The sequence below is a fragment of the Bactrocera dorsalis genome, chromosome 4, assembly GCF_023373825.1.
Source record: "Bactrocera dorsalis isolate Fly_Bdor chromosome 4, ASM2337382v1, whole genome shotgun sequence".
Classification (NCBI taxonomy): Eukaryota; Metazoa; Arthropoda; class Insecta; order Diptera; family Tephritidae; genus Bactrocera; species Bactrocera dorsalis.
In genome coordinates, this window is record NC_064306.1 from 57,759,475 (window position 1) to 57,778,786 (window position 19,312).

At 36.0% G+C, this 19,312-nt stretch overlaps 1 protein-coding gene across 1 annotated transcript in view; it reads left to right on the plus strand.

Annotated features, from left to right (window-relative positions):
* LOC105225710 (death-associated protein kinase related) overlaps positions 1–19,312 on the plus strand; it is a 190,680-nt gene that overhangs the window by 54,122 nt on the left and 117,246 nt on the right. The window lies entirely within an intron of this gene.

Genomic DNA, 19,312 nt, shown 5'->3' on the forward strand with positions numbered 1-19,312 from the left:
GGACGCACTGATGTACGGCGCTGATGATTGTGATTACGATTGCGAACGAGTTCGTCTTGTATGCGTTCGTGACATGAAAAAATGCGATCACATTTGTGATTTGTTGCTGTATTTTGTACACACTTTACTTGGCAAGGTACGACGTATGGCGGATGGCGACTGGTGGCTGGTGGCTTCATCGGCAGAAATGCTAGAAACCCATCATGGTCAATCGAAGCATACCACTGTCTTTCGAGGTGACTATGTACATACTTATATGTATATAGATTGTAAATATATATGTTTGTATACAACAGCGCATTGCACGTACGCAAGTGATCGTGGCCTTAAGGTGAGCGCGTTGACGCTGCGCATTAGCCGATCTCGCGGGCGCGCTGGTTTACCGTCCGCAGTTCGCTTGCGCCCTTTCACTCTGCTTCCAGTGCCATATGTATATCTATTTCTGTGAGGGTCGTCAAGAATGTTCCTTATTTATTAAGTAGAAAATAAATCGAAAGCACAAGCGCCACATTACCTTCAGCAGCGCGTCATGCTCGCACGTTCGTTAGATACCAAGTCAGCGGTTAGAAACCGCTAGCTCGATCACATAGCACGCTCGAGGGCAAGTTACATGCTGCTGCCACACATAACATCATACATATGTACTTGATACTAAGCGACATGTGTGCGCATATGACAATATTTACGCGCTTGATAACTTGTAAGCATTCTTCGGCTGCCGCGTTGAGTAAGTGCAAATATGTTTATTTGTCAACACATACAAAGCTCTGTGGCAATATATGTGGAATGTAATGTTGTAAGTTAGTCTGCGCCATGTCTTGTGCCTCTCCAGTGCTGGCGGTCAGCATGTTGATCTGCGTCTCTGCACATTTGACTTATCTGGTTTTGGTATGCGACTAGAAAACATGCCTCGCGGCAACATGCTCAACTTCTTAGTCATCTGTGACTGCCTGGTGCTTTGCGTGGCAAACTTAATATAAAAGGGTGGTGCAACAGGTGACTCAGAACTATTTTTTTAAATAAATTTTCTATTTTTTGTCGTCTTTCTTTTTGGTACACAAAATGATTTATTAAAGTACTTCAAATATGAAAATGTGCTGGAGTATTACTATTTTTGAAGATATGAGTTGGTAATCTCTCTCCCTGAACTTTCACAGTTGAGAGATCCTATTGGCTTGTATTAACTTTGACAACCTTTTTCGGTGTATAATCGAAATTGGTTCCTTCTTCCCTCAAGATTTATTTATTATACAAATTCTTAACTTTCATTTAAATGCATTGCCTAAAAATTGTTGCCTACCTTTTGGAGCGCAAGCGAAGAAAGTCATATTCTCGTTTAACTCCCTAAATGATTAAAGTAAAAGAGAATAGCGCCATGGATTTCTACTATCTTTTCAACTAACACTTAAAAGCGTTATGCAGTAAATGTTGCCTACTTTTTGGCGAGCAAGCGAAATCAGTTATATTTTTCTTTAATGATGCAAAGAAGCCGTTAGTAATTTGAACTATTTTTTTATAAACAACATCTGTGTTAACTTTTACTAATAAGCATTGCCAAGTAATTGTTGCCTACCTTTTGGCGCGCAATCGAAAGAAGTCGTATTCTACTAACTCTACAAATGATTATAATAAAATGGAATCACTTCATTGATTGCTGTTTTTTTATATGCAACAACTTTTTCAACTATCACCTGAAAACATTGCACAGTAAATGTTGCCTACCTTTTGGCGTGCACTCAAAATCAGTTATATTTTCGCTGAATGATTATAGCAAAAGGGAATGCCATCAGTAATTACTACTATTTTTTATATGCAACAACTTTTTTAACTATCACTTACAAGCCTTGTATACTAATTGTTGCCTATCTCTTGGCGCGAAAGCAAAATATGCTATATTTTCGTTTAACTACTGAAATAATTATAGTGAAAGAGAATAACGTCACTAATTTCTACATATTTTTTTTTCTAAACAGCAGTACAACACAAAATTTGCATACTTCTTTGCATTTTTTCTAAAAGAAATTTTCGTTTTATTGCATATTTTTTGGCGGAGTATACTTTTTCGAAAGAAAAAAAATATTTCTGACAGTGCTCGCGTCTCTATTGCTTAACCTTAAACAGAAAAGAATGCATATTAACCGCAGTACAAATAATGTTGCCTACCTTTAGGCGCGAAAGTAAAATATGCCATATTTTCGTTGAACTACAGAAATGATTAGTGTGAAAAGCAATAACGTCATACATTTCTACTTCTTTTGTTACCAAACAGCAGTAAAACATAAAATTTTTATACTTCTTTGATATTTTTCTATCAGAAATTTTCATTCTATTGCGTACTTTTTGACGGAATATACTTATTCGAAAGAAAAAAATGTTTCTAACAGCGCTTGCGTTTCTATTGCTTAACTTCAGACCGCCAAAAATGCATATTAAGCACTCTACAAATAGTGTTGCCTACATTTTGGCGCATTGCTATATTTTTTTAAAATTTCCTTATGATTTTCAGCTACCTAACGCCACACCCACGCATTTCATGCGAATATTTCGAGACACATTGACATTTCTATTGACTGCTTAAACAGCACAGACTTTCGAGATTTCAATACTGAAGTATCCAGCAACGCGTACACGTACAAACCATACATTAATGCAAGAGCTCAACCAACAAAAGATCACAACAAAGCTGGTCGCTGGCATGCAAATGAGCGGCTAGAAAACAACAAATACGCAAACTTACAGAATGCTTCCTCATTGTATAGGCATCCCTAGGTATGCGTCGTCATGGTGCATTCCGCACTTGGAGTAATGGAATTTCTAAAACAACTCCAGCTGCCGCCACCGTGTGGTATTGTAAACAAACGACCGTTAATTGACACAGATACTGGAATATATAGTACCTGAATATATTTATATGTATGGGTTGATATCCAAATGTGTGCTATAGAGGCGGGTGGTGTGGACATTTGCGCAAACTCCTCCAGTCTTTTCAATGTGTTTGCTTTATTTTTACGCGATCGTCATTAGCATCATCAACCCATTGCACCTTTCGCTCGCTTTTTGTCTCCTCCAGCGCCTGTCTTCAATCTATAGCTAATAGAGTTATTAAGCCAGCGATGACAGTAAAGATAGCGGTGCTCACAACAATTGGCGCTAACAAGTTGAAATCGCTTAATTATGCAAATTATCTGGTTGTGATACGCAAACGCCGCTCATCACCTGCCTCAGATTGAGCGTTTTGATATTTTGACAGACGTCCAGTTCAACAGCGTTCTAAATTAGTTAATAGCGGGTGGTCGTTGGAGCGCTGGCTCTGACATACCAGTCTCTGTAGTCCCAAACTTCCACCTTTTTTTTGCCAAACCCACAGTGACCTATATTCACCACATATCCACATAACTGTTGCGTTGTCTCTACCTTTTTCAGTTTATTTTATATACCATTTCGCTTTGCGATCATTAGCATGGCTTTGTCTCTGACCCATACAGCACCGTTAGTTGTGCCAAAAAAATAGTGTTTTCAATATACTCACGTCCCTATGTAATAACTCTTCAATTGTTGACGTTTGCGCTTTTGTTGTGCGCGCAAATCGCAAGTTCACCCATTTCGCAACATTTTTGCCCGCGCTGACAGCGCTATGCCACACACATAACTTGAAGTTACACGCAAGCGCGCGGCGCGGCGTCACTACATTTTGACTGCTGCCCCCAAGCGGCTAGCTAATTAGCGTTATTTGCCGCAGCGATCGCATCGGGAGCGCGTCCAAACGATCAAAAGATCGCGCTGTCGATAGTGAGCGCACACGCACGCAAACATTCATGTACCACACCTATAGACAACCCGCTTCGATTGCGTTTGTTGATTGCCTTAGCGCGCGCTCGTCGCTTCGTAGCGTTCACACACGCGCACATATGCGCATTTGTTTACAACGCAATACATTTCATTATATTTATCATTGATTTTCAATTACATGTTGCATACATACAAACGCGCGCCGCCACCTTCATTTTGCTTTGCAGTTTTCGGGGGAGTTATGCGCGCTGCTGTACGCTGCCTCAGTTGCTACACTCTGCAACACAAATGACGCGCGCAACAATGGCACACATAAATTCCCAGCTGCGCGCGCACGTAACTAGTTTACAATTTTTTTGATGATTTTTGTTGTATTTTTTGTTATATTTCTTGTTATTCTCTTATTTTTGTTGTATTGTTATTATTTTTGTTAGTGCGTTTTTCCTCGTCTGTCATTTGCGCCAGCGCTTGTGATTATTGATTATTGAAATTTATTATGTCAATTCGTACGGCGGCGTCGATCCAAATCTATGCAGGTACATTCGCTAGCGTCTCGACATTTGTCTCATGCGCATATTTTTCTGCCATTTGCCGCTGTTGTTGTTTTTGGTCTTTTTTCCGGGCATTGGAGCGGAATTCCGTCGAGTTTGTTGAACTCCGTCCTTTCATTTATTTTTCGTTCGTTACTTACATATGTCTATGGGTGTGTTTACGCGCGGCAGGGGACGCGTGCGCTGATCGATTCGCTGTAATGTGTTGTACCTGCTGTCGGTGATTGGCGGTGGTCTTACGAATTTTCTTTTCATTTTGTGGCATTTTTAGTTCATTATAGTTATGTACCTCGAATATGCGAGGAAAAGGGGGCGTAGCTGAAAATTATTTTTATAATTTTTTTCCATTAGTGGATCGTTGAATTATGGCCGTTTACTTATTGATAATGATCGACTTCCATAACTGGTAGGTTAAATGGGCACTTAGGTGTACTGAGGAACTGTCTTTTACGAATTCTTTTCGGTTCATCTAAGCGTTCTTAACACTTTCTAAAGGGTGAACCATCATTTCATTTTTGAAGGAATATGGACTGACCCACAAACAACACTAAACCGTTGTTTTTTCTGGATGAAATGGCAGTTCTTGAACTTTTTCAGGCTACCTTTCATCCCAAACGCTGCCATTTTACTTGTTTGCATACCCATTGATCCAAAAATAAGCCTCATCGCTGAACAAAATTTGTCACGAAAACGTCGGATCTTCTTGGAACATATCAAGAGCTAAAATGCGAAGCGATATCGCTTGGGAAGGTCAAGCGGCTTCAGTTCTTGCACAAGCTGTATTTTGTACGCTTTCAATTTAAGATCTCGACGTAAAATGCGCCAAGTCGCTCCATACGTCAGTCTGAGTTGGTGCGAACGGCGCTGAAACGACTCTCCACGGTCTTCGTGTACAGCCGCAGCTACGATTGCAATATTTTTTTCACTGCGTGCTGAACGTTCTTTAGAACTTCGATTTACCTTTTTCGTTAAAGAGTTCCCATAGATTCCTTAACTGATCAGGTTAGGTTAAGAGATGGTTCCTGGAACAGCTTAGATCGCCGGTACGTTGTGGTATTTAAAACTCCTATACAATAGGTCATTAGATCCTTAGATCGACAAAGCTCTTTGATAGATCACATTATCACTAAATGTCAGTTTCGACTATGTCTCCTGATTCGCTGAAGGTAAGACAGCCGAGCTGTTTCAACCTCACTGTGGTAAAGGCTGAACAATGGCGATGAAAGTGCCTGGATGTTACACCTCACCATCCTTCATACAGTGTCCAGTAAGAACCGCTACGATTGCGACAACAAGAACTTTGCTAAGGGGAAGTAGTTCAGCAGTAAAGTGCTCGAAAGCAAGACTTAAATGGGTATCAAACTCGGTCCTATTCCGATATGAGCGGATCAAAGGTGTCTCCTCTGACTAACTCATTGGCATTGCAGTAGCCTTTCAGATATGACCAGGCACCAAAACCCAGTCTGATTATAAAGCGGCTTGATGTTATTTCTAGTGAGGACAGACACTTGATTAGCTTTGAGTGGCTGAATGTTCCTCCTAACTCTTCTCCATACAGTGTACAATGAGAACCCCTACACTTGCGATGATACGAACTTTGCTAACGGCAAGCAGTTCAGTATTAGTTCATTGGTCCATTGCTCGAATGTGAGCAGTCAATGTGAATGTGATGTCACTGGATATTCCACTCGGTCCCATTCCAATGTGAGCAGGTCAAGGGTGTCTCCTCTGGCGGACACTTGATTAGTTCCTTGATTGGCTTTGAGCCCACAATTAGCGAGTTCAGCATCAGTATTCTCGCTCTTAAAGGACCATTGATCATTGGTTAGTCGTAGGATATGAAAGTTCAAAGAAATTGATATTTTCATGGTGATCCTAATTTCGATATATGTAAATCAATGTTACACCGATTATATATGGGTATACTAAAATGAGTTTTGGTTCAGAACTTTATTTAAAAAATACCTAAAATGAAATTTGTCAAATTTAAAAGATGTATGGCGATCTGCAGTGATCTAAACCGATCACACCTCGACCAAATTTGTAAGTATCTGCAAAATATCATCTGCACAGACTCTCCAGCTATAAATGTGTTTGGTTGCTTTCATTTTTAGGCTTCTATGTGTATATCTTCTGCGAATTAATACAAGAATACACCACAATACGGATGATCTTTCACTTTTCGCTGATCGTTGGCAACTTTTACTTTACATTCCTACTCTTTCTTTTATCTCACAGTCACTTGAACCATTTTACATTCTATAAGCGCTTACCTCAGCACTTATGGCGCCAGACTATTGACGTTTTCGCTTGCCATCGTTTATCAGCCGATGTAATATTTGCACTAACGGTATAGTCCAAAGCGAAGAGTTGCTACCCGCTGCTGGTCGTCGATTTCCCATGTCAATCAACCCGCAGCAAAGCAAATAGTTCACATGCCAGAGGCGGCGCTAGAAGAGTTCAACGCCGTCACCGCTGCCGCCAGCTCAGCATACTAGAACCCGTCTCGCGTACCACTCGCGGCCATAGCTACCTTGGCAGACGCCAGCGCAGCTAAGTTATCGCGCGCGCGTATCAGAAAAATACGCAGACGGCGCCAACAATTTGCAGCGGCGCGCTTTATGATCGACTTCATTGATACTACAACACTACGCTGTGTACAACAAATATGGGTACTGGCACTTCATCATATTGCCAAAGCGATAGCTTGTTGTTCCTTTGTGGCTGTTGCTGTTACTGTCGATTTTGCTGTTGTCTGTTTGCTTGCTGTAATTGTAGTTGCATGCAAACAATTTATTGTCTCAATATTTACGAAGCATTGCTGTTTTCTATTTTTCCGTGCTCTCCATGTTTATGCTACAACTTATTTGTGTGTGTGTGTGGAGTTGTGCGGGCTTTCTGGCTGCGCAGCCGTTAAACACGCGCAAATCCGGGTAGCTTTAGTAACCATAGTGAGTATTAATGTGAGAAAAACGAAGCGGAGATATTTTCATAAAAATCGCCAAACGCTCGTAGCGGATTTGGTGATTTCTACGCAATAAATTTCTCGCTCGTTTCTCTCTTCATGCTGGGAGCGCGTATGAGAAATTGTAGCGGATAACGATCACCACCACCCACATTTAATTGATCAAACACGACGATTTTGGAGATTCAAAGCGAAATTCGCCGACAAAAGCACGGGAAAATAAATGCTGATCGCGCGGGAGCCTAATGGCAATCTAAGCTGTCAGCTCGTATTGTGACATTAGTCAGCAGGAACGTCAAAATATTATTATTGGGTATTGTGAATTGTACCATCTAAAAGTAGACGTTAGAGACTTTATTATATATATGTATATATATAAATGACCACCTTGACGAGCAAAATTGATTGAGCCACGTCCGTCTGCCTGTTTATATACGTGTACTAGTCCCTTAGTTTTTGAGATATTGATCTGCAATTTCGCACACGTTTCTTTCGCTCCAAGAAGCTGCTCATTTATCGAAACAGCCGATATTGGATCACTATGTCACATAGCCGCCATACAAACTGAACGATCGAAATCAAGTTATTCTATGGGAAACTTTTTTATTTGAAGATATATCGTCACGAAATTTGGCACGACTTTTTGTTTAACGGAACGGTACAATCGCCAAAGAAATTGTTCAGATGGGGCCACTATAGCATATAGCTGCCATACAAACGATCAAAATCAAGTTCTACTAAGGGAAACTTTTTTATTTGAAGAGATATCGGCACGAAATTTGACAGTCTTAATTATCCAAAACAACGGTAAAATCTGCGAAAAAAATATTCAGATCGGATCACTATAGCATATAGCTACCATACAAACTGACCGATCAAAATCAACTTAATGATTTTTTAATACGTTTTTATGCTAAAAAATGCACCTGTAAAGGGTATCAAATCTTCCGAGCAGCCGAAATTAACACATTTTCTGATTTTATTTCTAAAATTTTCATAATTTTGTGCCTCAAATGCGACACTAACACTAAGAGCTTAATTTTAATCTCGCGACAGTTAAAATTTGCGAAAATGTTTCTTTAATTTCCATAATTTTTATGTGACTATCTATTTCAGCTACACGTCACGAAATTTGGCACGACTTTTTGTTTAACGGAACGGTACAATCGCCAAAGAAATTGTTCAGATCGGATCACTATAGCATATAGCTACCATACAAACTGACCGATCAAAATCAACTTTTTCTATGGGAAACTTTCTTATTTGACAAGATATCGTAACTAAATTTGGCATGTATTATTATCCAAAACAACTCTATAATCTCCGAAGAAATTGTTCAGTTCCGACCACTACAGCATATAGCAGCCATACAAACTGAACGATCAAAACCAACTTAATGATTTTTTTATACGCTTTTATGCTAAAAAATGCACCTGTACAGGGTATCAAATCTTCCGTGCAGCCGAAATTAACACATTTTCTGATTTTATTTCTAAAATTTTCATAATTTTGTGCTTCAAATGCGACACTGACACTAAGCGCTTAATTTTAATCTCGCGATCAGTTAATAAATTTGCGAAAATGTTTCTTTTAATTTCCATAATTTTTATGTGACTATCTATTTCAGGTACATACATGTTTACACTCCTATATACATACAGCCACTTGTATATTTTTCCGCTTTTTATGGCCGGCGCTGAACTTTAATCCTCAGCAACGACAACGGCACCGCAACCGAAAATGGCATATCTTGACTCTTGATCTTTACTGCGCGACGTCTAAAGTTGTTGTTTTATTTTTTTTATTGTTGCTTAGGTTTATGAATACGCTTAATGTTGTTGTTGTTGCTTAGGTTTATAAATACGCTTAGTGGTGTTGTTGTTGTTACCGCTGTCGCTTGTTTCAGAACGCAAACATCAATAATAATTTGTAATTACACAAAACATTCGCAGCAATTACACACAACAACAACAAGTACAGCAACATTAAATTCAGTCGCCAGCCAACACTAAGCTGGCAAACAAGAAAATAAGCTTAATCCACGCTCTGCTCACCGTACACCGCTCTCTCTCACCGCCTAAGAGCGTGTGCGAATTTGGTGAAGCGCTCCGTGTGTGCGCCAGCAATTAGCGCTGCGCTTGTACGTACCCGGTGTTGCCACCTACATACAATTGTGTACGTTGCATAAATTTACATGTTAGCCTACAAGCGTTGTTGTATTGTCTGCAGTTATTGATTGATTTCATTTGTAATTATTGATTTTTGCATATTAAATGCTCACTTTTTTTTATAAGTAAAGTTTTTGTTGTGTGGAAAATGGATTTTAAAAGGCATGACGCTGTATTAATGAATAATTTTGGTTGTTATATTTGTTTTGTTTTATAAATATTGTTTTTTTTATATTTTTTTTTTTTTTTGTTTTACTTTTTTGTTATATTTTTATTTATTTATTTTTTATTAAATTTTTTTCAAATTTATTTTTTATTTTATTTTTTTTTTGTTATATTTTTATATAAATCAAGTTTTGGTACATATTTCTACTCTTTAGTGTGTTCTAATTTCGAACTGTCTGGAACCGTCTCTAATCATCATCTAAACTCGTTTCTTTCTCATCATGTGATATCATATCATCACGTCACCTCATGACACTCCATCTAGCCTAAATTTATTTTTAATTTCGCCTCCAGTCGTAATCTCAACTTCTTTCAAATTATATGATATCATATCATCACATCACATGACGCTCCTTTACATCCGATCTACAGCAACCTGATACCACAAACAGCTACCTCGAGCTGTCACGTTGCAGTTAAAAATTTTCGTATTTTGAGAAATAGGTTAAGAAAAATGGTTTAAATTTCCATATTTATAGAAAATGCAACCAATACGACCACAGCGTCATCTGTTGGATTCTTTTGTCACGGGGATGCATGTATGCTTTCTTTTCAAAAGTCAAAAATGGTTACAATTTTCGTTCCAACAATTATTTTCCTCAACATTCAACCACGTATAAGCAATAAAAATCATGAGTTATATCCAAAATAACTTGGCTAGTATTATTCTTTGCGCTTGAGCCGAAGTTGAGGTTCAGTAGGAAATCCATTTTATCATGCTTAACATTTTCGAAGAGTAATATGCATATTCATTCAAAATTTGCAGTTCCTTGACTTTTCCTTTATACTTTTATATTAATTGCCGTCATAAAGATTTGCTTAATTCCACATCCGCTTCAATTCTTCAAGCTTCAACGCCGGCTTTGTAAATGAAATACATATATACAAATATACGTGCTCTCAGCTAATGCCTAATAAATGAGGCGCTGTTAATAAAAATTCGAGTATAAAAAGTATATTCGCGCTGCTTCAGTCCATATTTCAGCGACAACTGCTTTGTGTGCTTGCAAATTTGGGCGCTTCGGGACCAATGACTTGCAAGAAGGATTTATCGACTTTGATTTTTTTCAATTTTTTTTACCTTTTTTTTTATTTATATTTATATTTATGTTTTATTTAAATTTTTAATTTATTTTTTTACAATTTTAATTTTTTATTTTTAATGTTATTTTTTAATTTTTTTTTTGAATTTTTTATTTCAGAATTTTTTCTTGCAATACTTTGAGAATTAACTGCAATTCTCATTAGTATTTGTCAGCTGCTATTGACATGCGTATTCATGAATACACATGTCGTTTTTCTTCACTTTCAATGCTTTCGTGCACTTTGTCTGTGGCGCACGAGCCAAAGTCAAAGTCAAATGTCTCGTCTCGGCTTTTTGTTTGCCTTTACTCGCGGCCAAAGCACATTTCAATTGGTTACAAAATGCAATTTTTTCTTTATTTTTTTGGTATTTCAACTCATTTGTAAAAATACATACATACTTTTTTCGAATTTTTTTGTTTTTTCGAATTTTTTTTATGTAAAAAATTTATGTTTGCAAACAAAGTTTGCGTGCTCGAGTGCACATTTGCAATTTATCAGGCGCACACGTTGACACTGTCAAGTTCATCTTGACATCTGATGCCGTCTGTAATGGTGTTTGTATACAAACGCGTTAACTGTATAGTAATTATGATTACCATTTTACATTTTTTTATTGTTTGTATTGTTTGTATTTTTTGTTTTTTTTTTATATTAATTTTGCTAATTTAAAAATTCTTCAAATATTATTATGCACACGCAATGCTTTGTGCGATTAATCATTTTTTTGTTGTAATATATGTATACATATTGTTGTTGTAATACATACATATATGTATGTATGCTTTGTTGTTGTATATATTTTATTATTTGCTCAGCGCTTTTTAAATAATCATTTGCCTGTTCCATTGTTGGTGCTCCACTCACTTCACTGCGCCCCACTTAACCAACCTCCCCTTTCTAACACCCCACCAAGTCTGCATTTTTACTTTATGAACTCATTCACAATGTAGCCCACATAATTGTTCATTATTTTCTCTTGCTGCGCTGCTTTTGGCTTGTCGATAAAGTTTTATTGCACAATACTTCTCGCCATTGCTTGCTTGCTCGCTTTTTTTCGCCGCGTCGTCGTCGTCGTCTGCTTCGCGTCGGCGCGCTGAGGCGACCAAAACACTTATCACAGTTAATTAAATGTTTGCTAAACTTTTCTATTTATGTCAGTTATTTACGCATTTTTATTTTGTTTTTCGTTGAGCGTGAGTGTACCTGCACGCCACATAAGATTTCTGTGCGGAGATTGAGGCTGCTGCTGAGGCTGTGCGCCTCATGCGTGCGCACTTCGCACATCACTCTATAATAAATTGTCTTGCTTTACATCAAATGACTTTTGTGTAACATTTAAATTATGTAATTAAAACAAAAATAATAATTAGTGGTAAGCTAAACGTTTAGTAAATATTTGGTGTTACGGCGCTGAAGGTCAGTGAGCAATAATTAGTGCGTTGAGCTGATTTGAGCGCCTTTTTCAAGGTGATTGACAGTGTCAAAGTTTAATTATAACTTTATCTTCATATTGATCTACATATGTATATGTATTTGTTGAAAGTTTTAGTTTTTTAACGATATTTGTTCATGTAAATAATTAGTTTATGTCTACACTGCCCTGTTTCAAGCCTAAAAAAATGGAATTACTGGAAATGGAAATTATTGTTATTTTTTATTTTTTTAATATTAATTTTTCTATATATTGTATATTTTTTAAGTTTTTATAAATTTTTTGCTATTTTTTTGTATTTAATTTTTTATATTTATATGCGTATTTTTTAAATTTTATAGTTACTTTATATTTTTTTTTAATTTTTTTTTTAATTTTTTTTATTTTTTTATTTTTTTTATTAATTTTTGGTTTTATTTTTTTTATTAATTTTTGGTTTTATTTTTTTTTATTTTTTTATTAATTTTTTGTTTTATTTTTATTTATTTTTTTACTGATAAATGCATATATTATTTTTATTTCGTTTTAATACTTTTATATTTATATTATCTTTATTTTTATAATTAAAATTTCTATTTTATATATAATTTTTATAAGAGTTTTATATATTTAATATTTTATGTTTTTGAACTAATTTTTTATATTTATTTTCGTATATTTATATTTACATTTTTATTAATTTTTTTTTATAAAAACTTTTCAAAAAAATATGTTTATGTGTGTATTTTTAAATTTATATTATTTTGCGCATTATTTTTGTTCCACAATTTTACGATTGCTTTTTATTGTATTTTATTGACTTAAGTCCATGTTTCTGGTGGGTGTCTGCTGGTGTCATCTTCCACATTAGAAAAACTATAAAATGACCGTCTACTTATCAAACGTTAAACATTAATTTTTATTTCCAAACAAATTTAAAACTAAGCGCCCACACACTTCACACTTAAAAGCGCGCTTCGCAGATAAACAATTGAAAGCCATAATCTCCCACTTCCATGAAGTTGTTATAGTTTTGACAATCTCTTGCACACATGTTTTTTCTTTTTAATTTTCATGTTTTGAACAAGTTTAATCAGCAACTCAAAAATTTCAATTTTTAATGATAAATTACTAACAAACACAAACTTTTTTAAAAAAACTCGTCGAAATTGAAAACAAAGAAACCAGTCCATTGTGGTTTTGACCAAAACAACGCGAAGTGATTGTGTCGTGTTAGTCATCATTACGCGCCAAATTGGTCAAAGCAGTAGCTGGCCGCACACACACACACACACACACATCCATATGTGTAGCTTACTTGCACTGAGCGGCTAATGATCGCGCGTTAATTGCTCGGCGAACGCGGCTTGACCCGAAGGTCATTCAAGGCAGTCCACTACATTAAAATAAAGCACAAATTTGCTTGGCGATACAATCAATGGCGATGCTTGGGGAATTACAGATAGCAATACATAACTTCAGAAAATAAGTAACATGAGAAAGTATAGCAACCAAAATGTGCCTGTGTGGCAACACTACCGCAAGTTCGCCCACTAGCCTCCACACAAACGAAGCCACTTGTGTCGCTGCCGTTGGCTTTTCCGAATTTCACACTCGTATTCTTAGTCGTTTGTACACCTACTTGTTGTTGTTGTACTTTGTTTCAATTTTTCTTTAAAGAATTATGCAAAATATTATGTAAAATATGCAAAAGCAGCAAACTTGTCGACGTTCCTGCTAATATGCGGCTTTCAACACGCTGGCGCCGCCAACGAGCCACCACTACGCGCAGCAGCGTGGCGTCGACACTTGCCTCGGGCACATTACTTGTTGTTGTTGTTTTGTATGCAACTCTGCGCTGTGTTGACAACTTGCTTGCCAGCTGATTATTGTTGTTTTTAATATGGTTGTTTTTGTTGTTGCTATTAATATGCTTGTTTTTATTGTTGTTGTAATCTTGTTGTTGTTGTAGTTGTTTGTAAAACACGCTGCTTATAAAATGCATGCAACGCTTGTCACTGTGCTGTCACACTTTTTTGCTGCTTAATCTTTGTTGTTGCTATTCACTGGCAAGGCACTGCTTGCTGGTGGGGTGATTGGTGTATGTATGTGTGGGCGCAATTATTATGCTGCCCTGCCCTCATTGTTTTATTTTCATTAATATTTATTTCTCTCTTATTTTCACAATTTGCTGCCGTTGGCATTTGTGCTGCAGTGGCGACGCCTGCACGCATGCGCAGCGAACGTCTCAACTCCTCCAGTCGATACCACTTCGGCTCAGCAGCGAGTGTGTTTGTGTATATGTGTGTGCAAAGTGCAGCATTACGAATTGATTTTAATCACTATCGCAGCTGAAATCGGGCGACATTTAGAGGCGCACAAAAAAAAATTAATTTTTTATAAAAAAAAAAAATAATAAAAAAATAATAAAAAAATTATTATTTTAATATACTGCAGCAGTGTTAATATTTTTACAAAAACTGCAAATATAAGGCAAAAAATGAGAAGGCGGGCCAACAACGGCGCCGTCATGTCATAAATGTTGACATTTTCCCCAACATTTTCCAGTTGGCTTGAAGCCAAACGCTGACTTCTGACTTGTTGGCTGTGTTGGAGTTGTTGTGCGCTGCTGGTGGGGGGTAATGGTGCGTGGGAAATATTGCCAAAAATGTGTGCCAAGTGTTCCTTAGTGGTTTGTATGTTTGTTTAGCTTTCTAGTCGGTCAATTTTTCCATTAAAATGCTTTTTAAATTTATTTACTGCGTGATAGTGTCGAAAAGTAAAATTATAATCGGCTTATATATTTATTTTGTCATTTGAACTTAATTTAATATCAATTTGTCGCAAATATTTGCCAATTTTGAATTTATTGCGGTCGGCATCAGTAGTTCTTGGCTCGTTTTGTTAGGCAAGGTTCATGGTTATCAAAAGTTTGACGATTTAAAGTAGAAAAATTTATATTATTCCGCTATTGTTTTCATTCTCTTTCATATTTCTTAAATGCAGAAGCATTTATTTCCTTTAAAAATTTTTGTTTTTAGAATTTATAAATTTTTTCTTGTAAGCAATGTTGCTACTTTGTAAGCGCTTGCTTGTAATGGTTTTACAAAAGGAGCGAAACTGTTTAAAAGTAGTGCTTACAAAATCTGATTTTTTCTTGTAAGCAATAATGCTACTTTGTAAGCGCTTGCTTCTAATGGTTTTACAAAGGGAGCGAAACTGTTTAAAAGTAGTGCTTATAAAATTTGATAACATTTTTGGTGAAAACTTTATGTTTGTCAACGCGATTTTGTTTTTTGTATCAAAATATTATATTTACACCAATTTTGGAACTTTTTTTTCTTGTAAGCACCCCTTGAATTTTGTAAGCGCTTACTTGTAATGAACTCAAAAATTCAGCAAATTAGAAAACAAAAAGTGCTTACAAAATATTTGAAAATTTCTGGTAAAAATTTCGGGTCACATATTTCATTCTATTGGAAAAATAGTATATTTAGTAAAATTGGGGTAATTTTTTAAAAGTGCATTTTTTCTTGTAAGCACATTTTAAATTTTGTAAGCGCTTACTTGTAATGAACTTACAAATTCAGCAAACTAGAAAGCAAATAGTGCTTACAAAATATTTGAAAAATTCCTGTTAAAATTTGGGTTCGTATATTTTATTATATGTATAACTAAACCTTTTTTATTTTAACTAACCCTTTATTTGCCCCGTTTTCCAAAAACTTTCATCAGAGAAGTAAACTAAAAAAATATGTAGCACAAAGCGTATATTGCCGTTATTTTACCTATTTTACAGCAGCTTAATATTTGCGAATATATTATAAGTTTTTTTTAACCATTGCTTACTAAGAACAATACGTAAATTAACGGTATGGGTTCTATAGTATATTTCATACAATAAAACACATTATCGTTATTATCAAATTATTCAGCGAATCGCAGATTTGCGCCTATAAGTCTTTGAAAGGTACAATCAGCTAACGTAAAACCCATAAACGGTCGAAGAACTACAGTTAAGTTACAATTTTTTGCACGCAAATGACACACTTTTATTAATTTCTAAAAAAGAACTTCTGAAATCTTTCCACTTACTAAGAAGACATTACTTAAGAATTCTGAAAAAATAAGTAATAATTTATGCAAAAAAGCCGTTAAAATTCTATTCTGTTTACCGTAGATAATACCATTTTAAAGCTACTGGAGTTCTATTTAGGCACACATAAATTAAAAAGCGCTATTCAAGTCCAACAATGACAACTATGTCTTAAATAAATAAGCACTAAAATTTTATATGAAAGTTTACGTATTTTCGGACAATGATTTTCCAGTCGAACAAAAGTTAATCAACAGCCCTTTGTTCCTACCAAATGAAATTGAGTTTTGGGCTTCAAAAGCATAACAAAGAAAATCTATAATAAAAATATGTTAGCTCGTGTTAAGACGAACTCATCAATGGTACACGACAGTGGTGTATTTTCTAGATGCTGGCAGCTTATTTCCCATTCATACAATCGTCAACTCCATAAACAGCGGCTTAATTTCCTAAAGCAAATTAAATTAGCATGATAATGGCAAAATGACAACAGAAGAGCGGCGCTCGAAATCAATGCTGATGTAGGAGAAGAGTTAAAACTTAGCTGCAATTCAAGAAATTTATATTTTAATATGAATGAGGAGGAAAGTACATTCGAATATATATTTAAATAGCATAATAATTGTCTATTTGAAGTGGTAAGAAGCTAAATATGTTATAAGCGCCTGCTAAATTTTGTAAGCAAGTAGAAATTTATCACATACCAGGTAAAGCTTTAAGAACCCTTTACTTGCTTAGCTTATAAGTGCAAGATTTAATGCAAGCGCTTACTAAATTTTGTAAGCAAGTGGTTATTTGTATCACACCACGTGCATTTGTTAGAACCCTTTACTTGCTTAGCTTATAAGTGCAAGTTCCATTGTGAAAACTTACTAAATTTTGTAAGCAAGTGCTTGTTTGTATAACACTATTTATATTCTTCATAATCTTTTAGTTGCTTACAATATTTAAGTATTAATTTTTTGTAAGCGCTTAACAAATTTTGTAAGCAAGCAGTTATTCGAATTATTTTTATTGTAGTCACACTTATTCATCATATAATTCAATATTCCTGCTGTTTTTTTTTTTGTAAGCGTACACCACATTGTGTATACAAGCAATAAATTCAATTAATACTGGATCAATCAATGCAATCCTTTAGCTGCTTACAACTTTTGCGCAAACTATTTTTCTAAATGCGCGCAAAATATGGTACCAATCAATTATTTCAGCTCACTTTTAATGCAATCTTATTAATTCTTACGTTGCTTACAAAATTTGTGCAATATATTTTGATTGAGTAAGTTTTATTGCAAGCGCATGCGCGAATTTGTAAGCGTTAGGCGCATGTGCCTTAAATTGTAAACTTGTGTATTTAAGATGTAATATTAGCAAGTATTAACCATATTTAAAGCAAAATTGGAGTTTTCATTTGCAGTTCTACTGCCATATTTGGTTGTACATAATAATTATAAATTCACGCTTAATGCGCAAACAACATTTTACCTGTCATCTTAGCTTTACTGTTAATGGTGAGCAAATCTAATACGATAGGCATGCACATGCGTTGTCATTCAACCCTTCTACAAACGTATACACACTATCATAAATGGCACACCATATCAACATATCACTATATAAGCCCTAATCACATACATCTGTCTTCCTTGAACAGGTATAATTGCCCTGACAATCGTCGATGCGGGCAAATGTCAAATTAAATGTAATTACTTTCCTAATGAAAATCGCAAAGTCCGCGCAATGAGACATTGCAGCAAGCGGACAGTGGAGCCAGCGAACGCGGGAGCGCGCAAGCGGTAAAGTGTTACAAATAAGGTGGCGCGCGCGCAGGCGCACATTTAGTGTCGAAACCGCCACCGTGCCACGGGGGTTGAGCTGCATTTTGCTGCTGGTGTATTTATTAAAATGGCAATAATAATAAATCAAAATCGAATGACTCAAATGACAGTTGAACACAACAACAATATTACGAGGGCAAAAACGGTGCTTGGAAAAAACGCAATTCACTTAAATGTTCTATGGGCGATGCGCGCGCCGTTGTATGTACTTGCGTGTGTATGTGTTTTGGCGTTTGCGCGCACGCTTGCGCTTTCATTTCAATTCCATTTTCGACGCGACGCATTCATGTCACTGTCTTATGCCGCTGACAATCAATTCATGTCGTCGTCGATCGGCAGCTGTCGATTGTCACAAATGTAGCAACAACCAGCGCCTTATAAACATTTGTACTATGGACTTAAATATACCTACATACATACATACATAAGTATTTGTTGGTGCATATTCCTTTCTAAGTACTTACGTAGAAAAATGCGCGGGTGACTACTCTTTTATTGTCGCCGCCTAGGAAAATTACGTTCACTGTTGCGCATGCCTACGAAGCGTTCGTAGCAAAGTACAATTCGAGTTAATGCTTGTGCGCAACATTCAGCACATTTGTTCCGCATTAGATATGCCCATTTGGGTAATATGCGATTGGAAATATTTGTTTGATTTCTATACGTTCTTTTTGGTTTGTTGAACTCGAAACAAATCGTTGCTAATCCCACGACTTTTGCGCTCAGCTAGCTAAAGGCTATTCATGATATCTACCAGAAAGTTACGTAGATTGAAGGTGTATTTGACTAGCTGTTGGTGGGCGTTTTTATTATTGATATATTGACAGTTTATGCAAAAACTATAAAAAGCACGTAAAACCATTTATTTTATGGACTCAAGCATAAACGGCATGATATTGTGTATAGTTTTAGTTGCGTTTAGTTGAGCGTTATATGGCATTTATGGTATGTATACTTTTATTTCTAAGTGGTCTCTAATTATGCGAGCGCCTCTCCTTACTGCAGGTGAGATATGTTTTCTTTGTTATTTAAAGTATTTATTTTATAAGCACAACTTTTTCCACTTAATAAATGTAAGAATCTATTATTGTTTTAGTTGCTTACAAATTTGAAACAACTTTTTCGTATCGGCATATAACAAAATTTTGTCAGCATCACCGGCAAAGGATTTCACGTAAACGAA